General features: G+C 42.8%; 1 protein-coding gene, 1 long non-coding RNA gene and 1 pseudogene across 2 annotated transcripts in view; 2 read left to right on the top strand and 1 right to left on the bottom strand.

Annotated features, from left to right (window-relative positions):
• Nucleotides 1–24,656, top strand: part of LOC133380023 (heparan sulfate glucosamine 3-O-sulfotransferase 3A1-like) — a 120,132-nt gene that overhangs the window by 28,956 nt on the left and 66,520 nt on the right. The gene's annotated exons all lie outside the window — the stretch shown is intronic.
• LOC133382568 (5S ribosomal RNA) lies at nt 11,469–11,587 on the top strand (annotated as a pseudogene).
• LOC133380024 (uncharacterized) overlaps nt 23,907–24,656 on the bottom strand; it is a 44,306-nt gene continuing 43,556 nt past the window's right edge. Inside the window, exon 4 of the long non-coding RNA XR_009761335.1 lies at nt 23,907–24,100. This is a non-coding gene — a long non-coding RNA (uncharacterized LOC133380024). The remainder of the gene's footprint in view (nt 24,101–24,656) is intronic.

Here is a 24,656-nt window from a genome sequence, read left to right as displayed (position 1 = left end):
ACTTTTCAAGGTTAGGAGGAAGCTTTACTGATGGGATTGGAGTGGGATGAAGATCTGGAGTACTCTCAAGGGCTACCTCCTCACCATGGAGCAAGGTGAAGCAGTGCCTTCAAGGCAGCAGATTTCAGAGAGTACATGGGCTATTTTCTTGCCTACTGCTGCCTGCGTCTCAAAGTATATACATTTGTTTTCAGAAATGGGCAGAGGAGCGAGGCCATTTTGGCTGTTTTGCTTCAGTCATGGAAATGTTTAGGACCAGTGCTGAGTCTTTCCCTTTGCATCTGATCTCACTGCCGGCCCCTTGACCTGGATACGTGCACTTGAACTTCTCATGTCCAGTCTACAAGCAAAAGCACCCACAAACGTCTTTAAAATACCTCAACCCAGTTTGTTTTTAAAAAGTGGTAATTAAGTGCAAAATTGCAAATAGTGGGATAATGTTTACAGAATTCTTTGGCCCCACCCCTCCACCCCCACCCCCACCCCTACCCCTGTATATTTAGGTAAAAACTTACTTCGTTATCTCTGTAGGTTATGTGGGGGTTTGGTAAACAATGTAGTTCTACGCAAATCCTTTGTAATTGTTATCATTAGGGAAAACTGAGGGAGAGAGGCCATGTGACTTAGGCGGCAACACTGTGCACACTTACCTGGGACTAAGCTTAACTGATCACCCTGTTGACTGGATCTTGGGCACACATGGATGTATGAATTTATGCCTCACATCCTGATCAGTGCATTTGTTCCTGTTCTTATCAAACAGAGAGTGGGGGGTAAGGTAGAGTCAGCACTTGGGATTTTTTTGAAGTAACTAGACCCAGAGATCCAAGTGAGAGGGCTCCTTGCTCAGTGACTTTGCAAAAGGCTACAGATTAGTGGCTGGAGACTAAAGGCCTTGCTGGTGGAGGTCATGAAGAGGTCTTTGGCCTGTTTTCTTCAAGGAACAGAGGCACTGATCCCAGTATCCTAGTTCAGGTAATTCTATTCTTTTCCCCATGAAACTGACCCTGAAGTTTCCATTAGCATTTTCCACCTCCCTCCTCCACCCCTTTGCCTGCTGTTTAATATTGTTCTGTGGGATACAGAGTGGGGAGAGTTCTGGGATCTAGCCCAGGAGTAATTGCATTTCAGCCTTGCACTTTTGTGTGTAATTGACAAAGTTCTTGGAGAGAAAAAAGGTATGTAAAGAAATCTGTGTGGCATAATGACTGCAAGGTGATAGTTCTGAAACAGTGGTGTAGCTCCCCCCTCAAGGGCCATAGAGGAAGAAGGGTACACAATGTGGACAGGATCCTGGGACAGGTGGAACCTTCCAACCATCGCTAGATAATATGAAGAGGGTTCAAATGAACCATCTTATGTTTTCAGTTAACACATGAGGAGATAGTGAGAATTTGCCCGCTGCCCACACTCCCCAGCAGCAACATATTTGCATGTGCATACCAGATGTATATACATACTGGATAGGGCTTTTTAACAGTGGCCAATCAGGGATCCTGCTTCTATGCCTGTAGGCCCTCTTTCAAACTGGCACTGAATGTGTGCCCACAGGTGGCATGGCCAGTGGGTATGTCAGCATAAAGGGGTGTGGACTGTGATTGTGATCTGCTCCCTCCCTCAACGTGGGATAATATTTATTTGAAAAGCCTTGTAAGACAAGCTGTACCATATTCAACTAGAGCAGATGTCACTGATCCAGATTGAATTTGTGAAGGCAACTTTTGCCCCATAGGCGTCATCATCTAGCTCTGATCTGGAAATAGCTGTGGTTTGTTCTACTGATGCTTCTCTGCATCTGAATTTATGAGGTGTCAAAGATTACCAGTTCTGCTGCTCCTCTACAACTGGTGTGTTGAATTATAACCTAACTCATAGCTGCTTGCATGCAGCACCAAGCTACATCCACACAACTGGATGCAAAGATGTCTGCATACTTAGTCATGGAACAGGAGGCTGGTACTGAATTGTTTATAGTATTTTTAACCTCGTATCTCAGAGTGGCTTACAGATCATCAAAAAGTGACAGTCCCTGCTGAAAAAGACACAACAATAAAAGAAAATTGATTGAGACAGAGGAGGAAATAAACTCAGGTATAAGTTCTTAGTTACAAGTTCTTTTAATGACAGGAAAGTTCAAGGAGAGGAGGAGGAAAAAGTTGGCTGATTTCTCAGCTGGATCAATGGAGTGGTTCCGCATGCCTGCTGTACAGCATTCTGATGTAATGCCTGCTGTCAGGTGACAGTTGATGGAGAGAGGAGTCTGGCTTCACAGCAGAGCTGTTGGTACCCCAGAAGGTTGAATAAGTTTAGAAAGAGGGGCTGAGCTCAGAAGTTTAGGAGACACTTTCTGTAAGGGGACATGTACCCTCTTCAGGAGCCTTACCATAAAGGATGCTTTGGGGCTAAAGTTCAGGGCAGCCACAACCAGCAACAATGCTGCTTAGGAAACCATGAAGATTGCATTGGCACTGATACTTATCTGAAAGTCAAGCTGTAAGTTTGAGTGCAAGTTTTTTTATTCTATTCGTCCATTAACTGGTGGGGCCACCAATTTGGATCAGGACCGGGGGGGGGATGACAGTTGAGGGGCTTTAACTATTTGCCTCACTGTGGCTCCAGTCTGGATTGCTCACACCTGCACATGCGCACACACACGCACACACACAATTTGGATTGGAGGCCAATACTAGCAATTTATGAAATAAAATGGCTGCACTCAAGGGCACACTAAAGTGCATGTGAAGCTGGGCCTTCAGTGTTGGGCAAACTAGTGTGGTTAAAAGTGTTTCCCTTTTCTTCCTGCCATTAGCCCAGAGGAGCAGGCCAGCCTGGGATCAGGGACTACCTGAACAATTGTAATAATTCCATTTAGGCTCATCTCCAGCTCCTCCCTTTCCACACTCACATGACACACATTGGTGCATTACATTGCAACATAAAGGGGTTTTTTAAGGCAAGATAGAATTTATTTATACCCAAGACACACTTCTCCCCCCAACCCGGATTGCCAGTAATAGCCGTGTATCATGCCAAGTATGGGTGGCGAGGAATTTGGAAACGCAGAGAAGCTTTCTCCAAGAGCATTCACTTGGCAGGTGGGGAAATCTCCTTTCTGCATGGTCACTCAGCCCAGTCTTGTGCCAGACGTGATGTAGGACTGCCTGACCTCTGATGGCCGAGACTTAGAAGTAAATATTCACAACACAAAATACCATCTGTGAGCCCACAGAAAGTAAGGAGCTTTGTCTTGATATTTGCTGCTATTACCCTTAATTGATGATGAATGCATTCCTCGCTCATGCCATAAAAATGAACCCAGCCCCCCATTCAGGCTGCAGACAGGATGACCTCCCCCCACAACACACACACATGCACACACACTGTGGCAGTTCATACAGTGGTACCTTTGGGAAAAGGGATGACTAAGTAATCTGGGACCACGGAGAACATCAATGTATTCCTTGACGACCTCCAATGATGCTTGTCATTAGATGCCTCCCTTGCTCTCCTAGGCCCATTATCCCCCTTTAATCCTTTCAAAAACAGAGTCAGAATGTCAGGGGGTCTCTCTTGCACAAGCTGGGGTGGGAAACTATCTTTAATTGTCATATTTGAAAAGCCCCAAGAATGTGAGAGGTACAAGCTGTGCTGGGGTGAGGAATTAGGCAAATTAAGTACATATATGGCTGTAGATTTAAAGAACCATTATGGAGCAATGCAGATGCTAGATTAGAGTTGGATGGTTATGTGAGAAGGATGAGGTTCTTAGTGTGTGGTACTAAAACTGCATATATTCTCCCACTCACTCACACACTATCCCTGCAGATTAATACTGCTGAACCTGTTTTTACCTCTGATGTCTCCTAGTGAGATTCCCCCCCCGCCGCCAAAGCTCAGTAGTTGGAGTTATGTGTGAGGCCTGCCTAGCACCAATTTATCTGGATGATTCTTTTACTGCAAGGAAAGTTGCTAGTGTAATAGAAATCCTCAGTATGCTCGTACAAGACGTGGGGTTGCCTTCCATCTAGACTGAATTCAAAAGTGAAATTTGTTCAGTTCCACAATCTGAGATTTGCTTTGTAAAGCCAGGAGTAACTGTTTTGTGGAGTAAAATCAGTGAGTTCTCATGCCCTAGAAAACAGAACACCAGAAAGAGCCAAGAGATCTTTGAGCCAGAACAGAAAAATAAGAAAAGTACGCTCTGCTTAAATTCTTCAATGCACATTAATTTTCCTAGTTCTGTGTGCCATTTTGTTGGTTGTAGGCATCTTGATTACAGTTAGCTCCATGGTTTAGCTGTGAGATCCAAGCTGCTGCTGTGTTAATTTTGTTTCTCTCCATCCATCAACTCTGTCCTCAGAAAGGGTATATGACAAGAATAAGCTGGCTCCCCTGTTGGAAGCAGTGTGCCTCTGAATACCAAATGCTGGAACTGTAACTGAAATTTTTTGTATTATTGTTGTAAGTAGCTATGTTGGTACATGTAGATGAATAAAATCAAGGTATCATAATAAAACAATAAATAATAAAATAATAATAAAGGTATTCATTCTAGTGCTAAATACATAGTTTCATCAGTGCAAGGATTTGTTTGCACCATGGAACTTTTCTCCCTGTGTGCCCTGTAAATCTGTTCTAGGGGTTTCCCCAACCCTCTGGAGCAGATTTGGAGAGGATGCAGGGAGAGGAAGGGGGGGAATCCTGTTGCACTAGTAGTGATCCTTGCGCTGACAGAACAGGTTAGTAGAATACTGTCCTATATAATAATCTACATGAGTTCCATCACTGACACCATTAACAATTTACAGGGCAATCCTATGCCAGTTTACTCAGGCATAAATCCTGTTGAGCCCTGTACCTTATTGTCTGCTTGGGATGGAAGATTAATTTGTTCTTATTGCAGAAGACCAACCCAGTTCACCAGTCCCAAACTTGGTTGCAAATCAGCATGCAACACTTGATCGGGTTTTGCAATGCATTTTTAGGGCACAAAAAGTATGAACAAAAATGTATTTTATGGTTAAAATGCATATAAAATGTGTATTTTGTGGGGAAGTATATTAAAAATATGCAGTTGGGGAAAATGAGTACAATGTGAATTTTTCATACATTCTTTCAAAACATCTGTACAAAATCGGACAGGACGGACCTATGATTGAGTTCCAGCAAAAATGAAATGGGATGGACTAGGGCTGATCTATCCATCCATACTGTCTGCTGTAGCCAGATCAGCCATGTGTTTAGACTCAAAATTTGTATAGTTTACATTTAAATTGAGAAAGGATATAGCCTTTCTGTGGCACAGTATATGTGCTAGGATGAGGAGACTGGGCAGAAGATAGGCACAGAAGTCTGCTAACACAGCAGGGCAAGTACTAGTTGCAGCATGAGAGGATATGCCGTTTCCTTGTTCTGGGTTACTTATGCCACATTGTATTGGCTGTTTATTTGGAACATGTGATGGAAACGCAGTGGAGTCCCACTGAGATTCTCCATAGTTCTAGTAAGCAAAAGGAGCAGTGCAGTTCCAACATGGTGCTGACCAGTAGCTGTAGCTCCCGTCAGCCCCAGCCAGTAAGGCCAATGATTAGGGATGATGTGAGTTGGAGTCCACTAACACCTGGAGGGCACCATTATTGGCTAGTCCTGCAACATACAGCCAGCTTCAGGGTTAATTGTTCAAACCTGTATAGGAGGATCTCAGCAGTCCCTGAGATTAGCTTTGACTAGTTAGGGCTTTGGGATGATACCAGCCTCCCTGCAGAGCCTCCAGAGTGATGTTTGAGAACACATCTCTCTCTGTGTGTATGTTTTTAAATGGTTCCTCTGGTGACTAACTGCAAAAAGGATTCTAGGATTTCCTGATTTATAGAATCTGCATGCTGATGTCTTGAGCTTTCAAGAGCCTGAAACTCTCTTTTAGTAACTAAACCTGCCTTCTCTTTTTCACCCCCATTCCCAGTTGGGTTTTGATGGTTTCTAATGGGCTATGTCTTGCATGCCCATTTTTTTGCAAGGTTTTACTAATGTGGTTCTCCCCCCCCCCAACATACCATACTAACAACCTGATGTGCAGCCAAATGCATTAGATAAGGATGGAGGATTGTGTAGCATTCAGAGTCTGTTAGTAGAACAGTTGGGCTTGGGGGAGTCCGACAGGTCTGGATGCTGAGGCACTCCGTGGGTCACGCATGCTCATGTATTCTGAACAAAAAAAAAATAGCTGGAAGACTTAAGCAGTTTGCTGCGAAGCAACTCAAGGGGCCAAAGCTGGGAAAGCGTCTCACACTCTGACCTAAATACATGGTGCAAGCATTGAATTGAGTCTGATGGGCTTGAATGCCCCTAGTCAGACACAGCCATTGCCATTTGCCAGAGCAACTCTGAGCGACTTTGTTGAATGAACTGGACGGGATCACTTGTCTCTCAGTGCAACACCAAGTTAATACGCTTGTACTGTTCAAGGGCCCTTGCGTTTTCATTTTATGCTTGCAGTGCTGCTTATGAAAGCAGCCTGAGCATGAACTGTTGTAGTTAGGGTTGCCAGACTCAGGGCTTGAGACTGATCCTGTATCTTTAGGAGAAGAGAAAGTCAGCCAAGTACAGGTGGTCTTGCAACACTGTAATGGGAAAAACCACAAGGTGGAATTCTCCCTCCCCCCTGCACAACTTTGAAAGACACAAAAGACCTCTTGGAGGCCGGGCCTGGCTGACTTTCTCTTCTCCTAAAGATACAGGATCAGTCTCAGGCCCTGAACCTGGGAACCCTAGTTGTAGTGCAGGTTCTGGGACAAAGCAGGGTGTGTGTGTGTTGCATCCCTTCGCCAAGGTGATGTGTGGAGATTCCAAGTCTTTTTCTATGTGCTTTCTGTAGTCATCTGTTCATGGTATCCTAACTGTGAATGATTAGGAGCTATTAACAGGCTGACAACTGAATGTCCAGTTCCCGACTCCTATGAGTGGACATTCCTAGTTCTCACTTGCCCATCTGTGCAATGCTGACATTCAAGTGCCTTTAGTCCTAGATAGTTATATATATTTAAGTGTGCACACACATACACACATGTTCCCCCATACAGCCTAAGGGGAAATTGGGAAATGGTCTCTGTGGAAGTGTAAAATAATAACAATAATCAGCTCTGGAATGTCTGTGCATGGCAGCAAGATCACTAGCAGATGGTTTCCTGCTGGTGTTGAAAGTGAAAGCTTTTGGGCCTAATTTTAACAGTTTTAACCTGCCACCGCTCTTGAAGCAGGGGGAAGACAGCAGCTTTCCCAGATGCCTGCAAAGTTTTTCTGTGAATACTAATTCTCTGATGACACAGTGTGTTTTTGTTTTCTACATATAGCGATACATATAATGTCTCTGATTTTGAATACAGGTATGTAGGGGAGAAGGATGGTGGCCTTAGAAAAGGTTTTATATCTGTGGCTACAATTATTGCATGAAATGTAGTCTATTTTTTTAATGATGGTATTAGATGGCTTTGTCAGAATCCCTAGGGTTGCCAGGTCAGAAGCAGCCCAAACCCTGAGATTTCAGGGGTGGGACGCTAGTGATGTCGTAGGGGCGGGACACTGAATGCTTGAAGATTCAAGATGGGGAAAAAGTACTTCTTCCATACTTAAAAGTTATGGAACTTGGTACCAGAGGAGGCAATGATGGCCAACTCGGATGGCTTTAAAAGAGGATTAGACAGATTCATGGAGGATAAAGCTATCAAGGGCTACTAGTCATGATGGCTATGCTCTGACTCCTCAGTCAGAGGCAGTATGCTTCTGAATACCAGTTGCTGGAAAATGTGGGGTGGGAGGAGACTGCTGTTGAGCTCAGGTCCTGTTTGCAGGCTTTCCGTGGGCATCTGGTTAGCCACTGTGAGAACAGCATGCTGGACTTAGATGAGCCACCAGCCTGATCCACCAGGCTCTTCTTATGTTTTTATGATGTGTGTATGAGGGTATATGCAGAAACTTCTGACTCTTGTGTGGTCTACGGCACAAAGTAAGAGTCGCAGCTGCTGCTGCACCCACTTTGGCATCTGGCCCCCACCCACCACTGGCTTGTGGTCCCCAGAAGGTTGGCCATGACAGAATGTGGTCCTTGGGCTGAAAAAGTTTTCCCACTCCTGCACTAAGCTATTCCCCTCCATTTCCTGCCTGCCCTTGCCTACATGCTGTCTTCTCAGCCCCAGGTACCTGCTCCTTCCCTCGATAGGAGGTATAAAACAAGCAGCACCTAGTCCTGAGCTCCAGACAAAGGTGTAAGGAAGAGGGTGGAGTAGAAGGTAAGGGTGAAGAACAACAGGAAATAAGGGCTAAATTTATCTCCCTGAGCCACTAGTAATTGTGCATGTGCTTAACACCTCTCTTAACCCATTTTCTGAACGTTCAGCTGGATTTGCCATGTATTAGGCTGTGTACACACCATACGTTTAAAGGACATTTAAAATACATGGCTTCCCTCAGAGAATCCTGGGAACCGTAGTTTGTTAAGGGTACTGGGAATCGCAGTTCTGTGTGGGGTAAACTGAAGTTCCCAGGATTCTTTGGGGGAAGCAATATGCTTTAAATGTGCTTTAAATGCATGGTGGGTACACAGCCTTAATTTTCCCTCTGCAACCATGGAACTTCAATGGAACTTAAAGGCCAGTTCACGTGGAGTTGTGAGAAGGTGGATGAGCTCACACACAGTAGCATTGTTATGCAATTGCTTCCCCACAATCACACTCTTATGTTCTTAACCCACTTTCAGCAGTGTTAAAATGCCTGATAAAATTGGCAGGAGTTATCCTGGAGGTGAAACAATAATTCAATGGTTTTTTTCTTTCATTCTGTGTGCACATCACATCATTTTGGCTTTGTGAACTGGCCCTGAATGTCGGAATAGATTAGCCTTCCCCAATCACATGCCTTTCAGATATTCTGGATTATTTTGGAGGAAGAGCAGGATAGAAATTTAATAAATAAAATCAGCCCCAGTCCGTTGCATATCTCTCGAGTTTCATGATTATCTATTCCTTAATCTCCCTCTTACTTTAATAAACTGAAATTGTTTGATTTTTTTTTTTTAAGAAGAAGTAACTATAAACATAAGGAGAATGCTTGGAAGTAGTGTGCTAAGTATAGGCCTTTTTTGTACGCATTTGGCTCATTGAATTTCCCCCCCTAGTATTTTTCCATCAGTGCAAAATGTTTAAACTTCCAGCCCATAAATCCAAGATCTTAGCCATCAGGGAGTTGTGGGGAAGGGGGTGGTGGAGGAAGTAGAAGTCAAAAGACAGAGAGCTTTGAGTCCCTTAAAGGTCTCACATCAGGATTGTGTTTCCCAATCTTTTGAATCTGCCTTTCACAACTGGTCATTTTTATAGAGCCATTTAATCCCAGCATGTAAGAGAGATGACAGGAGGCATGGAGGGGCTGTAATGTGTGGAATCGGATCAGATTTCTTTCATTCCCTCCTCCTGAGTCCTCTTGGGCCACTGGACTTGGTGACTGTGTCTAACTGAATGCACTCAGCTGGCCTTAATGGACTAAGGCTGCAATCCAATATACACTTCCAGTGCATGGAACCAAATAATTTTGCGCATGCAGTAGGGCAGGAGTGGGCAACCTTTTTATGTTGTTGGCTACATATCCCTATGGAGGTAGTGGGGTATGTGTCTCTGTCTGGGGGGGGGGGTCCATACCATTGTGACTGGAGTAAAAAGTGATCAAGGTCGCATCCAAGGGTAAGTGGATGAACTTCCTTCCGCCTCTTCTCTCTCTTTGCTCCTTTCTCTTTCAGCCCCCCTTCCCTTTGTTTTGTTCCCTTCTTGCCATCCACATGAAATTAGGCCAAGGGCCACTTGCGGCTCAAGGGGCACAGGTTGCACACCCCTGTGGTATGGCTTCCAAATTTTTTATCTTCTGACTTCAGATCCTCATGCTGCATCAGATGCCGCTCCAGAGAGTCTTCTGACTTTGGGGCTTAGTGTTTGAATTAAAAGGGACTGTGGGAATAGTGGGGGGGGGTCTCAAAAGCTCCTGTATGTGCTGAGACGTTCCCTGACAAACCTTGTGGATCCCAGATAATTATTTTGAAATTAATGTTTTTTATTATTATACAGCCACAAGAGTGGCTGTATACAACAGCCAGCATGGGTTTTTCACATTCCGCAGTGTTAAATTGAAAATACCCCCATGCCATTCTGCAGTTTCCCATAAGCTCATTTCAGAACATAGTCCTGAACTCATAAACATTTGCTTAACAACCCTCTAAGTTTCATGGTGATACACAAAACAGTCAGAATCGAGAGTTCAAAATCTAAAACAAGAGGAAAAAACTCTAGACCCCAGTTGGATTTTTTTTTTCTGTCAGTGGTCTATAATTTGTTGAAATTAATTAAAAATCAGCCATATTCACAGAGGACCTGTAATCCTATTACTGACCTTGCCCCATTTAAAAAATGCATGGCTGATCTTTAATTAATTTAAGAAATTTAACATTGGTGTCCATGATAACGCAGGCATGCTCAGTAAGAACCAACTGTCGATGTTCTAAAAGCCAGATTCACAGCATTTTGGCTTGCCTAATCAGGTGGTCACACCCACGCCAGACATTTATTCCACTTTAAACAGTCATGGCTTCTCCCAAATAATTCTGGGAAGTGTGGTACATGCAGGATGCTGAGAGTTGTTAGGGACTCCTATTCCCCTGACAGAGCTCCAGCGGCCAGAGTGGTTTAACAGTCAGCCCCTCTTCTGAGGATTGTAGCCCTGTAATGGGAATAGCAACTCTCAGCAACCTTCACAAGCTACCCAAGATCCTTTGGGGGAAGCCATGACAGTCTAAAGTAGAATAAAGGTCAGGTATGGATGTGGCCAGGAATAGCTTTGGTTTAAATTTGGGTGGGAGACTACTGTAGAATAAAAAGGTGGGGGAAACCCTGAAAAAGAATGATACTGTTCACAATGTTTTCCTTTGGGAAAGGAAAGGGGCTTCCCCTCTGCCCAGTGCCCACCCACCCAATCTCCTTCCCCTCCCTCTCCCCTCCACATTCCTCCCTATCTCTCCCCTTCTCTCCCCTTCCCCCCTCCCTGCCCCACCCCCAGGTAATTTTCACCTATCCTAAGCATGATTGTGCAGGAGTAAATCCCACTGAATTTAAAAAGCATGCAAATGATCAAATCTCCCTTCCCCCCTCCCTCCCTCCTATCCCCTCCCACTTGCTCCTCCCTCCCCATTCCTTCACCTCTCATCCTCGTTCCCTTCCTTCTCCTATCTTCCTTCCCCTGTCCTCTCCCCTCCTGCTCATCCTCCTCCCCTGCTCACTCCAGCGTTCCCTCCCTCCTTCGTGGTCAATTTCATCTATCCTAAGTAAATCCCACTGAACTCGATAAGCATGCAAATGATCAAACCTGCTCTCCTCCTCCTCTTCCTTCTCCCTCCTCCCCCGTGGTCAGTTTCACCTATCCTAAGCATGATTGTGGCCTATGGCCATACTACCCTTAACATGCTTGATCTTGTCTGATCTCGGAAGCTAAGCAGGGTCAAGCTTGGTTAATACTTGGATGGAAGACACCCTGGGAATACTAGGTGCCATAGGCTGAGAGGAAGACAATGGTAAACCACCTCTGAATACCTCTTACCATGAAAACCCTATGAATATATCCAAAAGATTCATAGGGTCTCCATAAGTTGTAATCGACTTGAAGGCATATAACAACAACAACAAAGCATGATTGCAGGGGAGTAAATCCCAGTGAACTCAATAAGTATGCAAATGATAAATCTATTCTCAATAACATTGCACAGGTTCCCATTTCTTACATCCCAGATTAAAAAGCAGAGAAATTTACCACTCACCATATGCTCAGAAGCACGTTATCAAATTATTCCAAGCTACACAGGAAGTGGATTGGACTGTGAAAGACCAACCCAAATTGTGTTTGCATTTTGACATATTTGTAGGATAGTACAGTATCTCAGAGAGGAGGTCAGGTCTCCTGCTCCCCTGGTGCATTCACTATAGCTGCCCAATTTCCTGGTTTTTAAAGTTTGTTAGAAATATCTGTTGGCTATGGGTACATTTTTAAACTGCAAGGGTTTTTTTTGCCTATTAGTGAATTGTATCTCTTTACAGTAGAATTTTAGATATGGAAGTGACCTTGGAGGTCATTTAAACCAAACACTTGCTCAATGCCACAAGTTTACAAGTCTAAGAGTTTATAATATTCATGTGCATGGAATATATCTGAACAGGTTCAAAGTGTTAGAACGTGTTGCTGAACCTTTTTTATAGTTAGTTACTGAACTTAAACAAATATGTAGACTGAAGAAATACCTGAACCACAACCAGATCTGCCTGAAGGAGATGGTAGCAAGACCACTCCTGGAGAAGCCTGCCCTGGTCCTAGAAGATCCTAATAATTTTAGAGCAGTGGCCTTTCTGGGCAAGGTTCCTGAGAGCATGGTTGCCAATCAGATCCAGTTACTCTTGGAGAAGACAGATTTTCTAGATCCATTTCCATCGGGATTCATGCCTGGGTTTGGCATGGAAACTTTGGTCACCCTATATGATGACCTGTGTGGGGAGGGAGACAGGGGAGTGTGATTCTGTTGATCCTCCTTGATCTTTCAGTGGCTTTAGATACCATTGACCTTGGTATCCTTCTGGGGCGACTGAGTTGGGTGTTGGGGACACCACATCGCAGTGATTCCATTCCTACTTGGATGGTTGGCTCCAGAAGGTGGTTCTTGGGGACATTGTTTGGCTCTGTAGGTTCTCCAGTATGGAGTCCTGCAGGGCAGTTCTGTTCCCTATGTTTTTTAACATGTACCTGAAACGGCTGAGTGGGGCTATCCAGAGTTCTGGAGTGTATTATTATCAGTATGCTTATGATACACAGCTCTATTTTTCATTTTCATTTTCTGCAAGTGAGGCAATAGATGTATTGAATCAGTGTTTGGCTGCGATAATGAACTGGATGAGGGCCCATAGACTGAAGCTTAATCCAGACAAGACTGAGAAGCTGTTGGTGGGCAGTTCCTCTGACTGTCTGAGTGGCATGTGACCTGCTGTAGATGGGGTCACACTACTTCTGAAAGAGCTGGTTTGTGGTTTCTCCTGGATCCATTGCTGTCACTTAAGGCACAGGTGGTCTCCATGACATGGAGTGCCTTCCATCAGCTTAGGCTGGTGGATCAGTTGCGACCCTGTCTGGACAGGGATAAGTAATATATGCTCTGGTAACCTCAAGGCTGGACTATTGCAATTCGCTTTGCATGGGGCTGCCTTTGAAAATAGTTCAGAAGCTTCAGTTCGTGCAGAATGCAGCTGCCCAATTGTTGACGGGCCCACGATGAACAAATCATGTAACACCAATTCTGTTGCAATTGCACTGGCTCCCTGTACACTTCCAAGCCCAATTCAAAGTGCTGGTTTTCACCTATAAAGTTCTTTATGTCTCAGGACCCCAATATCTTCTGAAATGCCTCTTCCAGTATGATTCTACCTGGATCCTTAGATCTTATTCTGAGGCCCTTCTCCAGGTCCCTCTTCTTTGGGAGGTTCTGAGGGTGGTGACAAGGGAGAGGGCCTTTTCAGTTGTGGTGCCCCATCTCTGCAGTGAGGTCTGCCTGGTGCCTTCATTGCCATGTTTTCAATGGCAGGTAAAGATGTAACTTTTTCCCAGGTATTTGATAGACCAAGATGATTTTGTTTGTATTAGTGTGCCACCAAAGCTTTCTGTGGCTGCATGGGGGTGGTTGTTGCTTTGTTATTTATGGTAGATTTATTTTGATTTTTAACAATTTTGTAAGTCACTTGGAGACCTTTGGTAACAAGCACTAATAAATCTAATACACATCATCATCATCATCTACAACAACAACAGATTTGTAATGGTTTGATTTCCTTTATGTATTTAAAGAGTATTGAAACTAGAAATGAGCCAAACTGGGGGTTGAGTTTTTTTGTTTAACATTTTCATGCCCTTTAAAAGGTGCTTCGAGGCAGGGAGGAGAATCTTGCCTTGCCAACCACAACAATGCTCCCTGTTTTGCTGTGACAGTAAAACCTCCACAGCACAATGAAATGCAGAATGTTGTGCTGAATAAGCACAAGAAGATCCCCTGCTAAAATGTGAAAATAGCATCATCAGCACCAGATCTTTTTGGGTTGGGAGGAGGGGTGTGCGTAGGGAGATAACAGTCACAAACCTCAAAACATGGATATATGGATATATTCCCTCCACATACACACGTATCAAAATCACACCTAAATTTTACACCTGAAATTAAAATGTTGAGAAGTATCAAGATAAGGATGCTGCTGCTGATGATGATTCAGTTCAAATACAATTGCCATTCTGGCCCAATAAAAGGGATTCGTGCCCATTACAGTGTTGCTGTTAAAACAACAAAGCTTAAATAGGAGAAACACTATGAATCACAAAAACTAGTCAGAGTGCTTCCAGACAGGTGTTTGTTGCAGGATCGGTGTTCCTCATGCATACAGGTTTGGCATCAAAATGGTAGTTCATATTTTTCCTCATTCAATCCAGACTTACTCTTTCCAGAGAAAATCTGATCAGTAAAACAACAGCCTGTTGCTAATGATCCATTTGCAATATTTCAATGACCTGTTAGCAAATTAAGCCCCCGTCTGTAAGAATCTTCAGTGTGATATTCCAATAAAAAAGCTGATCCTGAAGCTGCCTTGTCTTTGAATTGCCTTACAAAAACGGTGTATTCTACACAGGAGGCAAATCAGTGTGGAATGCTAATTAGTGTTGAAAGTAAACATGGTTCTAATCTTGGATGTGCAGATAATTTTAGAAAAGAATCTAAAGAAATGGTGGGAGGGAATTGCAGTCTCCATCTGCTACTTTAGTGTGTTCTTTGAACACATTTGCTCAGACACAGTCGTAGGCTTCTTGGTCTTGACAATCATCTGTGGGTTAGGAAAAATGGATTTTATATGAGCCACAGCACATTAAATGGACTGCATGTTTATTTAATTTTACCCACCATGTCTAAAGCTTGCCCTCTCAATCCCAGCTCAGACGTGAATACTATGGGTAACCATAAGCAGGATATTCTCTCTCCCTCTCTTAGCCTCAGCTTCACATCTGTAGTATGGGGAGAAAAACACTGACCTGCCTTAGAAGATTGTTGTAAGGATTATTGAGTAAACGTATCTGAAGCAATTAGGAAAAGCGTTATATAAATGCTACATATTATCTATGTTGTGTTCTAGGGAAGCGCTAGGATTCCACCCAGTTTGGATTTGGTACACAATTTTCCATTAACTCATTTATTCTCTGTCATTGCAGATCAGATTTTTATGTAGCAATTTTCCATGGCTATTTTTGAAAATGGATTAAAAAAAAACAGTCTCTAAAATATCGATATTAAGAACAATAATTTTTATCAATGTTTCCTTTCAAAATATTGATATTTCCTTTCAAAATATCAATATCAATATCAACCTTTTTTGCCAGAGGGGAAAAAAACAGATTGGTAAAAGCAGTGGCTATTGGACAAATAACGAACTCAAATTGATACCAGACTATTAGGTTGATGGAATACTTTCAAACAGGCACAAGCCAATGGATCCCATCCCTGTTGTGCTCTGTATCTGTGGTGGTGAAGCATCTGGCATTGATTGACTGAACTGATGGCTGAAAACTGGGAAGAGGTTATCCGTGATGGTAAAGCTTGGAGTGGTGGTGGAGGACAAGGTGGGTGAAGAGAGTACTGAAATAATAAGATCCAGAGGGAGGGGTAGGCTGAGGAGAAGGAAGCCTGAGGGAAAGGGCAGCTGAGAGAGGGGATTGAAATAAGGCATTAAAGAGGAGCTGTGGTATGAGGGGAACATCATAAAACTTAAGGCCAGGAGGTACTGTATGGCAAGGGGACGTGTGAGAGCTAGAGAGTTGAGTGGAGAGATAGGGTGGTGAAAAGAGCCGGGCGGGGAGGTCAAGAAGATCCAGTGCTGGGTACTGGAATTAAAGAAAAGGAAGAGTCAAGGAGAAAACAGGACCTGGGGCAAAACCTCCCATAGGACCTAGAGACGGCAGCAGCTGGACATTTTTTTGGCAGGAAGGAAGCAGATTGGAAAGGAAGGATTGGAGGGTGGAAATTGTGGCCCAGAGAGCCAATCAGACATTAATGCAATCATTTTAAGAACGAGAATTCTTCCATTTGTGGCTTCTACAGTGTCATTTCACCAGTGTGTAACCTGGCAGCTGTGAAGAGAGGGAAATGAGGGCCTAAATGTGGGGAGAGGAGAGCTAAATTTCACATTGCTAACCAGTCAGTTCCAGTTATTTATGTATTATTCCATGCTTCTAATTCAGAGGTCACAATGAAGTCCTCTCTCTATCCACCAGCTCTAAAAGCTAGGGGGGAAAAAACGTCCACACCTCCCCTAGGGATGGGAGAGAAATTCTGCTCAGTGTGCATTTAAAAGTAAACTTACTTTGCCCTTCCTGAAATTAAATGTGGACTGAAATGCAGGCATCCTTTGAAATTTGCAGTTCTCTGTATTTTGCAGTGCAGTCCTCTAGTTCTCTTCAGTAATGTGTACAAAATTGCACAGTGTAAAATGTGGATAAAAATGTATATATTGGGGAAAATAACACACAAAAATACATTATGTTTGGGGAAATTGGAAAAAGGTGTATATTTGGCAAAATTGCATGCAAAAATATGTACATTAGGAAAAATTCATACTAAAATGTTAATGAATATTCATAAGGCCTTTTTTAAAAAACCAAACTGATGTGAAATGTGGAAAACTGAAGTTAAGACTGGAAAAATGCAAAATTGTGAGGCTTGTAGACAATGAAGCACTAAGCAGATTGTTCCATCAGTGCAAGGATTTCCCCTTGCGCAACGGAACAGTCTTCCCCTCTCCTCCACCGTGCGTACCCTAAATCTGCTCTGGGGATTCCTGCAACTCTCCAGAGCAGACTCCAGGAAGGTGTGAGCCACACATAGGGTGAGAAGAGGGAAAATCCCCTTGTGCTAGTGCTAATCCTTGTTCTAGTGCAAAAATGGAGTTGAATACTGCCCAGAGAAACCGAACAACTGATTTGCCCATCCCTTCATATAGCATAGTTCTCTCCAAGAGCATGGGATCCTAAAGGGGAAGGCATTCAAGTTGGGTCATTTATACTTTGAAGAAGAGGTGGTGAGTATACCATTTAGTGTACCATGTGAAGGGCTTCATCATTCTTCTGCCTTCCCATATGTTTTGGGAAAGAGGGCAGAGGTTACTGGCACTGCTAATATTCAGTGTCTTTAATTGGACAGGAGATCTCTGTTCCATGATACAGCATTGAAGGCACTTCCACAAACTCTGACTGCATAGACATCGACACTGGACATCCTTTCACTTTGTTTTCTGACATGTTAATTGAGATTCAGCTGAATTCATGCAAATCTGACCTTGTTTATCCCAACTGTATATGCAACCAACCAATCAACCTCCAAATAGTGGAATTCTGACCTAATGCTTGATTTCTTTTGTTTTTCCTGTTCTTGTCTTCCCTGAAATTCAAGATGTTTCATTGGGGGTGGGATGGGAGGGGGAAAGCAACCTTTTAAAAAAAATCACTTTTTTTGGAAAAAATCCATTATAAAATAGCAACACATTAACTAATACATTTTACAGTCATGTTTGAAAAGCCACTGCAAATTTTCCCTTACATTTTCTGTTTCAATAATCTAGAGATCAAATTCACTGAAAGTGTAACAGCCAAAATACTGCAAATGTATATGTCCTGTCCAGAGTCGGAACCACGAAACTGAGACACGGGTGCAATTAAATCTCATTTTATTAAAGCAACAGAAACATCAAAAGAAGTGCGCTTCATAGAAAACCCTACAATAACTCACTAGAAATCTCTAACTATTCTCTAGTCATGCTCTGCTATGTAAAAGTAAAGTTGACTCAACGCCCCCCCTCAAACGCAGCAGACTTAAATAGGAAAAGTTTTGGAGCGCAATCTCTCACTCCTTCGCACCTCTGCCCAGTATGCTTTTCCCGCCGTCGGAAGCGCAGTAAGGGGGGGGGCGAGCCTCCACGGGCTCATCTGACGAAACAGGGTCCTTATCAACAGACAAGGAAGTAGAGGGCTGGAAAGCGTCAGGCGTCTCTAAGTTACTGCGGGTCAAAGGGGGAGTTACTGCTAATTCACGGCTTGGTGAAGGAGGAGTTACTGCTCTCTCAGAATCCTCCCCTAACAACTCCGTGGGGGTGCTTGAAGGCTGAGAGTTGTCCCCAAGGGGGGCTGGGCCATCCGTGGGAATTGGCAGGGTGACTAAATCGCACTCTTCCTCAAGGTCTGAAGTAGACACAACAACAGCTGGATCTTCCGCGCCTTCAGGCAGTTGAGGAGCCTGCAACTCCCTGCCCTTTGAGGGAGAGCTGGGGCTCAACAGTATATCACTTTCTCCAGCATCTTGATTTATGTATTTGAAAAGTTCTGCAGTGTGAACATCATAATATGTATAAACATAGGACTGAATCAAGCAGGCCTTTTACACATCCCCCTTTTCCAGACAACATATACCAGAAATGGAAACCATTTATCTAGAAGTCATCCCTTAAAATTAGGCTGCCAAGTGGCTCTAATTTGCATAGAGCCATTTGTCCATTGTAAACAATTCTCATGGTTTGCCAAACTACCGCTTAATAGGTAGTAGCTGGGTGGCCTTTCCATCATGTAGCTAGCTGAAATTTGGCTGCTTTTAACAAAAGGCCTATTAATTCATGTCATGAACTTGGATTATTCAGTATCTGTAAGTAACACAACAAAACTGTAAGTGGATTCAAGGGGATTGCATGCCCTGTAATGGTCTTAATCTATCTAAGGATCCTTTCCTGGTATTGGATTACCTTTGAGCATGACCAGCAGATATGCTGCTCTTCTAACACAAGGGACAGCCTTCAAAGTTTTCCTTGTAATGAGAGTATAGTAGAGACAAGACCTTTTTTTTTAGTAATATCTGTTTATTTACAAATATACAAGCTGAGCATGAGGAACCAGGCAAGCTTCCAGGGAGATGGGGTTTGTCTTCAAAGGAGCATCAGTTCTCCCAAAAGTAAACTGTACACCTTTGAATATCCATAGCCAGCTGCAGAAACGCAAATTTCTGTTTCCTTTGCTGGCTGCATTACAATGCCAAACTGTATGCCTTTATCCAAGCAAATTTGGTGTCTGCTAGCTAGTCACCACCAGCCATCAAGGCCTTTGTGCAAGCATAGTGCCTAAATATTGGTGCCCATTATTGAAGCATCTTTAGGTGAAGCCTAGGGGTGGTTATCTCTTCGTCAAGATGATGCCTCATAATAGCTTTTCTGTTATGCTGTTTTAGAACACAGTTGCTGAGATTTCCAGCCCCTGACAACCCTCAGCCAGCTTGTTTCATACCTGTGGAAAAGAGATTTACCTTTTTTTTATTTGAGGCTACCTATAGTTGGCGTTACCGTTCTGTGTTCTCTCTTATTCCTCATAGATAATTGCTTGAATAAACAATGTCTGTCTTGAGACTTTCATCTGTTTTGTTTAGATTAGTGTGCCAATTTCCCTTTTCTGGCCCACGCAATTGCTGTTTTTGTAACCCACCTTCACATTCCATTTCTTAGTGCATTGTGCACCGTTAACGTCAGTGATGTTCCCTCAAGGTATTGGGAATGAAACACCTTGCCCCTCCCCCAAGAAAACCCATAACCAAAAATAGATAAGGTTAGCTTTTTAAGTGTTGCACTAAATGCTTTCCTTCTCCATTCTGAAGGGAGAATGCTTGTGCATCCATGTGGATTCTCCTTGCTGGTTTTATGGCTATTTCTGGGTTACCCAGGCAATCCACTCATTACATAGAAAGCTGATCCATATTGAGCTGGTTAGTTACACACACTCTGAACTTTTTCATTTAAATATATTACACAGATATCAGCAGGAGCCAGGGACACTTTGCTGTCAAATATCAGCCTTGCCATGACTCTATCTTTCCAAACTGAGCAAATTCTTCACCCCTGTGGTGCAGGCTTTAATTTCTCATTATTATTGCTTTAATAAGACCGATACTTACTGTATGTTGCTCATTTGCAACTAAAACTGGAACCATTAGAGCAGTAACTGCCAATTACCTCCTGAGCAGTACAGCATGCAAATACTTCCATTAGCCTCTCTGAAGCAGAGATATAGAGTAAAGTTGCACATGGACATTAATAGAAAAGTGCAGCAGGGGTGGAGAACTTTTCCCAGCCTCTGTGCTGATGGCTGCAATCTAAGGAGTAGGGGTAGTCACATTCAAAGCATGTCAAAAATAGACAACTACACTACTTTACAGCTGGGGTGTTGGACCATAAGAAGGGTACTATATGTCACATTCAAGCCATATGTTGATAGTTTCAGGGTAACATGTGGCCAGGTCTCTGGGATATCAACTTGATTTAGATGTATCTATCAAGGGTGTGCATCAGCCACAAGGTCCAACTTGTATCTGTAGGTTTGAGAAGAAACATCCTGATCTGTTTTGGAGTTGGTTGGTGTTTTTCTTATTCGACTCAGAACCAAATTAGATCTGTTAAAAACAAGAGTCTGTTTTTTCTCCATTCACTATAATGGAGAATTTAAAAAATCTATAATCTTGTTCGCCCCCTCTTCACAGAAGTGGATGAAATTTGCAGTCATAGCAGTGCCTCCAAAATGAATTAAGCCTGCCAAATTGTATATCTAGGAGTTTTCATGTAGGGCACATTTACATTTTGATTTTTTTTAAAAAAAAAGGAAATGACCAACTTTTTATTTTTTCCAGAATTGGATACAACTTCTAGGCACAAACATCCTTTCTAAGGGGACAAAGCCTTCCAAACCTCAGCATGATAACTACAGTAGTTCTAATACAAGGGCAAACTACCATTTTGGGGTGCGTACAATAGGAATCATAGGGGTTGAAGGTGGATAAAAAGCATGGATCCCCTGGGAAGACTGGGGTGGGGAAAATGTCTGTCTGTCTGTCTGTCTGTCTGTCTCTCTCTCTCTCTCTCTCTCTCTCTCACACACACACACACACAGAGTCCTGCTATCTCAGGGATCATTGGTGGGGTGGGTGGGCTTCAGTTCCACATACCCCATGGATTTTTGGAGATACAATAGACTAGTATAGGGAAAAGCATAGAGCTATGGGAAAAACAATAGTTTTTAACTACTTCCCCAATCACTGTAATTGGAGTATCCTGGGAAAATAATTCACTGTGATTAAAAGCTAGACCTGACAGTCAAAGTTAAAGATCCCCCCTTCCACTCCCTGGCCTCTGACCACATCCCCAGTCAGCATAGTTTTGTTCATTGGGGGAGGGGCAGGATTGCTACTCTTTCCACATGAACCAACCTGGACCCTGCATTCATTCTGAGACCCTTCTTTGCATACTTTCTCTGAGGGAGGGGCAGAGGGTGGTGACATAAGAACAGGCCTTTTCAGTGGCAGCTCCCCATTTGTAGAATGCTCTCCCTAGGGAAGCACACCTGGCACCATTTCTGTCTATGTTTAGGTGCCAGGCACAAGTATTCTTATTTACCCAAGCTTAAAGTTTTGAATTGGAAGGATAATTAGATAAGTCAGTGGCCTTTGTTGTGCTCATAGTTTATGTAGGGTGGATAGGACTTGTTCTTTTTAAATATATTGTCAGATGCGTATTTTAGTTTATGTTTGTTGCTATTTTTATCTGACTTTAATGTCTTTGTTATTTTCTTTTTACAGTGTAACTCATGTTGAAGCACTTGAATACAAAAATGTGACTAATAATTATTAATAACTAACAGGACCTACTGAACATTTGAGGAGAGCTCTCTGAGATGAAGGGCCGCAGCCAGGGACAACAAAGCCTAGCTATTAGCTTACCTAGGCCCTACCGTTCAAGTCAGGCAGCCATCTCAGGCAGCAAATACTGGGCGGAAGGGAATCATGGCAAGGTCTTGGAGGACAGAGCTGTACATGCTAGAGGACTTTCCCTGTGTCCCCTAAGCTAGCCTCCCTCCCTTGGGTGTGGTGGTAGATGCTGTTCATATCAGGTGCCAGTCTAGTTGGTTTCTGTATGTGTAAGGTGTGTGTGGGAAGGGTATCTCTCCCTTTGTCTAAGGCAATGAAATGTTGTTGGGCCAGCCCTGAGCTTCCTTCCGCCTCGGCTTGCTGCTAGCTCCCTGCTCACCTGCCTAGTACCTCTGCAGCACTTGTAAACGATTACAGGTCAACACATAGTAAGAGATCAGTGCTATTCCATATACTTAAAGGGAGAATGAAATGGATGGAGACGAGAGACAGCCTTTCACAGAGAGCCTTGGACAGAGAAATAGCAAAACCAAACATAGATAGCAAAGATCATGAATGAGTTTGGTAGACAAGTGATTGAAAAGGAGCACAGGTCTTGCTTGAGATGCTCAACTGAGTAGCTATGGAGGCCTTGGGAAAAGAAAGGCGTTTTCTGTAGTTTTACTGAACTATTACTGAACAACGGGAAAAAGCAAACAAAATGGTTTATGATCATTTTTATTGTCTTGTTTTTTTATTTTCTGTAGGGTTTATTTTTATGTACACCACTTAGAAATGCTAATGATTAAGTGGTATATATAAGTGTCTCCAATAATAAATAAGACAGGATGTGGACTAAACACAGGAAGTTGCATCCTATCCGTATGAGAGTGCTCTCTGGTTCTGCACAGAATTATCACTGCTGGGTGCCTAATTGTTCATTAGATTGTTCTGTTGAAATAGTGCACACCTGCTGGGGGTGAGTAAATCCTACCCTATTTGTAGATGCATTGCCCTAAATAAGTTAGTGCGGCTTAGCTAAATAGACCCCAAGATGGTAAGTAAGCCTCTTAGTTTCAGTGGCTGCTTTCTGATTGAACAAAAGCATAGAGCAGTCAGAAAAGCAGTCTGCTCTTATGTCCCTCCTTTGGGGAAAGGAAGAACACTGGGCCTGATGGTATCTAGATTCATGCACTGATAGGAAGAGAGAGGCTGATGGCAAGGAGCCCAGCATGATTTAAGATACATAGAGAAGAGGAGCCAGGAATCGTTTTATCTACATGGTGACAAGAAGACTTAACACGTTGTTATTAATAATATTATGGTTTTTTATTTTTCAAATCCCACCTAGGCTAAGTGTGCTTCTTGTCAGCTTACACATGAAAATGTCTATGTGAGTGGGCCCCAAGCATGGAATTCATCAGTTACCAAGAGACAAGGGTCATACACATAAGTCATTTGCATACACAGGCATTTGCACACATGGACTGCAGTTCATTTTAGAAGTTATATGCAATGAGAGAGACAGAATATGAGCCCAAAACTTGCTCTCACCCCCTACCATGAGCTTATCCTATATCCCTGGTCCAACTGTGAACCAGTTCACAGAATAAAGGCATCAAGATTATTATTTAATGGGATACTGGGATATCTGGTTCATTTTGTGTGCCTGAAATCTTTTATCAAATGACATTGCATGTGGAAGATAATATTTTTAAGTCCATTAAATAAAGTAATATGTGCAAATAATGCCTGAAAAGCAATTTATTTCTCAACAATTCTGGATATTTCCCAGTTGTCTTGATAATTGACATTTGAAAATGAAGGTAAATTTTTGTAATTATTTTAAAGGTACTTTGTTTCTTAATGTGTCTGACATGATTATATCAAAGCATTTGTTTTCTCTTTACACCAATATATGTGGCCAGTATTGCCTTTTTCTGATAAATGACCGAAATGGAGGTGCAACTTCATCATTTACAAAAGGCATTTTGTTGGCCTTGAGGCTTAATAATAAATGTCAGGATTGTCTCTGCCCCTGCCCCAAAGATTCATCAGTAGAAGCCACCTTTTACTGATTTTGATTTTACCATATTAACATAACAATAATGTTACAGTTAATAATAAAGCTTTATTATCAGCTTCATGAGATGGAGATGCACCCACTGATGAGGAAGGGAAGTCTTGCTGCTGTTTGATACTTTTGCTACAGTCTATAAATAAGATGAGCTGAGGATTCCTGGAGTAGTATAATGCAGTAAGGTACCACAGAAGTTTCACAGAGTAATGCTGCTGCTGCCGTAAAGAAACACAAATAATCTCACATGTATTTTTTTTTTAAAAAAAACACTTGCAGTATTCTAAGTGAGGTGGTGTATCTTAAAGAATATGAGGAGGGGTAAATCCTGTTAAGGTTATCCCTATTAAGGTCCCAAGAAAAAGGGGATAAATCTCATTAACTGAAAAACAAACTAAATACTTCTGTTACTTTGTGGTTTTACTGTTTTGTGGTTTTCTTGTTTCTATAATGTCAGTGTATTTTTCCCTGTGTACAGTAATGCCACAGTTAGCTCAGTAGATGCATTCCTAGGCATTACTTCTTTAACAGAAAGTTTGGTACCAGAAGTAGGAATAACATGGAAAGAATAGGAATTGGTTCCTATGCCTGCTCATAGATGGTGGGTGCAGCTTCAACAAGGGCTTTAAAGGGTGTCTACCCAGCACCCACCCACTCACTCCCCCTTCTTCCCCCTCCCCTCCTTCTCTCCCTCTGAATCCTCTCAGATTCCTCTCCAGCCTTGTGAGAAAGCAGGAGATCTCTTCAATCCAAAGCAAACACACATGCTTGTCA

The sequence above is a fragment of the Rhineura floridana genome, chromosome 3 (assembly GCF_030035675.1).
Source record: "Rhineura floridana isolate rRhiFlo1 chromosome 3, rRhiFlo1.hap2, whole genome shotgun sequence".
Taxonomy (NCBI): Eukaryota; Metazoa; Chordata; class Lepidosauria; order Squamata; family Rhineuridae; genus Rhineura; species Rhineura floridana.
The sequence above is the reverse complement of the archived record's forward strand: the minus strand, read 5'-3'. Positions and strand labels throughout refer to the sequence as shown.